The sequence below is a fragment of the Sinocyclocheilus grahami genome, unplaced genomic scaffold, assembly GCF_001515645.1.
Source record: "Sinocyclocheilus grahami isolate Dianchi unplaced genomic scaffold, SAMN03320097.WGS_v1.1 scaffold236.1, whole genome shotgun sequence".
Taxonomy (NCBI): Eukaryota; Metazoa; Chordata; class Actinopteri; order Cypriniformes; family Cyprinidae; genus Sinocyclocheilus; species Sinocyclocheilus grahami.
The window spans coordinates 547,102-551,451 of NW_015505415.1; the positions used below are offsets into that span (position 1 = coordinate 547,102).

At 33.1% G+C, this 4,350-nt stretch overlaps 1 protein-coding gene across 1 annotated transcript in view; it reads right to left on the reverse strand.

The window, feature by feature from the left end:
- Positions 1 to 4,350, reverse strand: part of LOC107597764 (disks large homolog 5-like) — a 50,204-nt gene that overhangs the window by 10,164 nt on the left and 35,690 nt on the right. The gene's annotated exons all lie outside the window — the stretch shown is intronic.

Genomic DNA, 4,350 nt, shown 5'->3' on the forward strand with positions numbered 1-4,350 from the left:
TATATATATATATATATATATATATATACATACATACATACATACATATACACACACACACACACACACACACACACACATCAATTAATCAATTGATTAAAAAAATAACTAATTAAATTGCATATTTTTCTGTAATTAATCGTGATTAATTGCACCTAACATTAAAATCTGTAATCATAAATGGTATATAAATAAATGAAAATAGTATATATGTATTAGGGCTGTCAGTTTAACGCATTAACTTAATTATGAAAAAATAACGCGATTAAAATATTTTAACGCAGTTAACGCTCTGGCCCCGCCCCCAGACCTGTACATCGTCTTACATTTCATTCAGGTGACTGTTAACAAATATGATGCAGGAAAACAACTCCATAAATGCAGTTATGCCCTAAACTTCAAGATATTGGTGCAAAAAATGCCCCTGTATGAGTTTTGTCTCATATTTATATATATCACATATGACAGCAGCGAGAGCAATATCACAGGAGTGCTGATTTTGTCCCGATCTATCACGAACTTAAATGTGATTTTATACAACAGTTCAGTAAATAAGTTATTATTTTGTTATATTTTAAACACAATATTATGTTTTTGCTCAATTTTGCAGAGAACATTACATTTAAAGCCACAGCAGAATTGTTGTGCGTCTCCGAGCAACACAGCGGCGTTTCGTTTCGTTTTGAACGAATCGTGTGAATCAATGATTCAAAGACCCATTCATAAAGAGAGCCGTTTACTTCATTCCTGCATGAATCAGCATCTGCTGGCATATTCCGTTTGTTATTTACAGTATCATTTAATTTCATTAAAAAAATAAATAATAATTATAAAAACATTAAAGGGGATAGTTCATCCAAAAAAAAATTGAAATTCTGTCATCATTTACTCACCCTCATGTCGTTTCAAACCTTTCTTTTGTGGAACATAAAAGAAGGTATTTTGAAAACTTTCATTGAATGAACAAAAAATAGAGGTTACTGATATGTTTCTAAAATTATCTTCTTTTATGTTCCATAGTTTATGTTAGGCCAGTGCAGCCTAAATGTGTATGTGTAATAAATTTTATGTTGAAACAAGTAAAATATTTATTTCTAAAGCTACAATTTGTCATGTCTACTTCATACTTTCTCATTTAACACAAAAATAGCTTTAAATAATCTTTAGTGGGTATTTTCAGTCAAATTTATTTTGCGATTAATTAATCGAAACATCATGATTAATTAGATTAAAAATTGTAATCGACTGACAGCCCTAATATATATATATATAAATCCTACTAATTAAATCGCATATTTTTCTGTAATTAATCATGATTAAATCACACCCAACATTAAAATTTGTAATCATAAATAGTATATATACAAGTTATAGAAACAATGCACAAATTAAAAGCTAATGCTATGCATTGTGTAAAAAGGGTTCAAATATAAACTAGGCCTGCACAATTAATCTAATTCCTAATCGCGATTACAATCACAGATGCCACAATTACGAAATCATTCAAAGTCCACTTATGTTATTCTGCGTGCATAAGATGTGTTTTTGTCATTCTTCAGGTTATCTTAAGGGTTTTTCCATCGTTTTAATTTTCGTTTTAGTATAACATATTTTCACTTTTTTTTATTTAAAGAAGAAACCAATCGGACGTATAGTTGACATTTGGGGCTTAATGGTATAGAAAAGCAATAAAAGTTTTTCAGTTGGAGTGTTTTCAGCTTGATTATTTTCATATAAAAATATGGCATGCAGTTGCTTCAAACAATTGTATAAACATGTAATTTGTAATGTAAATTGTGATAATCATAACTAATAATCGCAATTACAATTTCAAGGGAATAATCGACAATTATGATTTTTATCATAATCGTGCAGCCCTAATATAAACATTTAAACTGTTTAAGTTAAAATATTTACACCCCATTACAATAATCCCTTTATAGTTACTGTTAATGAGTTTACTTATGTTACATGTAGCATTTTAAAATGTCTTCTGATGACTTGGTTTGTGCACTTGCGCTCCGTCTGTGTCCTCTAGCATATTTCAGATGTGTTTTGTACACAGAAGTGTGTTATTCAGGCCTGTGAAGTGACGTAATCGATAATCAATCAATTATAATGAAAATAATCAGAATTTAAATATTTCAGTGATAAGTAACAGCATTTCACAGATGCTTTCGAAACGTATTTATATTTGAATAATTAATGACGATTATTTTCATTATTATTGATTATCGATTATTATGCATTTCATTGACTAGTTGTTGCTTTCGGTGATAAATAACATCAGGTCACATCTCAATAGTGTGCATTTAAAGGGACATGACATGACATGAAAACAGAAAAAGACTGATGAAAAACTGAACCGTAACACCACACACATCTATATTATTTGTGAATGAAGCCTAAACAGAGTTTGCTTTTGTGCTCTCACTGCATAGTGAACAAACCTCAGAGTCCGTAAAGATGCAAACCACGATCTCTGAGCTCGAGAAAGCTTCAGGTAAGATCTGTTACGCAACGCACATCTGGAGCAGGAAGGAGAACAGAGAGAGAAATGGGGCAGAGGAGCAGACAGACTAGAAAGGAGAATAAGAAGTCAAGCAGATCTGAGTAAAGTAAACTATGAGGAAGAGGAGGAGGAGGAGAACGGCCCAAACTACTGAATGCAAGATAAAGACAAATGCACCACATTTGCTCACCCTCATGTTATTATAGACCCATATGATTATGTTTCTTATGTGAAACTCAAAAGAGCTCATATTTGATTTCAGCGCTTCTGTAATTCATGAATTTGAGTATATTCCTCACACAAAGCATCATATGACTTCAGAAGACTTGGAATACACTGCACAAGTCTAATAAGTCTAAATAATTTTACTGTTGTATGGAAAACAATTATGATTTTTCCTTTCATGTTCCAGGGAAAAAAAATTGCAAATGGGTTTGAAACAGCATGAGGGTGAGTAAATGATGACAGAAGGTTCATTTTGATTATTTCTATTTCTACCTGTCCCTCCTCCTGTCTATTGGCACAGGGCTGACTGAAAGCCTGGTCTGGGCGGAGATGGAGCCCTGTGATTGGCTGCTGGTGAAGGAGGCGGAGTCCAGAGGAGAGAGGGGCGGAGTTACCAGACTGGGGTTGCTGCAGTCCGAGTGTGACAGAGATCCTGAAACACACAATTTGTACAATTATTGGTACATCCATCACTCATGTAACAGCACAGGAAGCATGGTGTAAATCAGAGAGATCAGCACCTCTATCAGAGCCGTGAGCGGATCGCGCGTAACGAGGGGTGGAGGGAATCTTAATGCGCTGCTCGCGGTACTGAGACAAACCTACAGACACAAACACAACCATTATCAATCACAAGTGACAGACTTCAGATTCATCCACAATTACTGACTACAGACTTGAGATAATATATATATATATATATATATATATATACATACATACATACATACATATACACACACACACACACACACACACACACACATCAATTAATCAATTGATTAAAAAAATAACTAATTAAATTGCATATTTTTCTGTAATTAATCGTGATTAATTGCACCTAACATTAAAATCTGTAATCATAAATGGTATATAAATAAATGAAAATAGTATATATGTATTAGGGCTGTCAGTTTAACGCATTAACTTAATTATGAAAAAATAACGCGATTAAAATATTTTAACGCAGTTAACGCTCTGGCCCCGCCCCCAGACCTGTACATCGTCTTACATTTCATTCAGGTGACTGTTAACAAATATGATGCAGGAAAACAACTCCATAAATGCAGTTATGCCCTAAACTTCAAGATATTGGTGCAAAAAATGCCCCTGTATGAGTTTTGTCTCATATTTATATATATCACATATGACAGCAGCGAGAGCAATATCACAGGAGTGCTGATTTTGTCCCGATCTATCACGAACTTAAATGTGATTTTATACAACAGTTCAGTAAATAAGTTATTATTTTGTTATATTTTAAACACAATATTATGTTTTTGCTCAATTTTGCAGAGAACATTACATTTAAAGCCACAGCAGAATTGTTGTGCGTCTCCGAGCAACACAGCGGCGTTTCGTTTCGTTTTGAACGAATCGTGTGAATCAATGATTCAAAGACCCATTCATAAAGAGAGCCGTTTACTTCATTCCTGCATGAATCAGCATCTGCTGGCATATTCCGTTTGTTATTTACAGTATCATTTAATTTCATTAAAAAAATAAATAATAATTATAAAAACATTAAAGGGGATAGTTCATCCAAAAAAAAATTGAAATTCTGTCATCATTTACTCACCCTCATGTCGTTTCAAACCTTTCTTTTGTGGAAC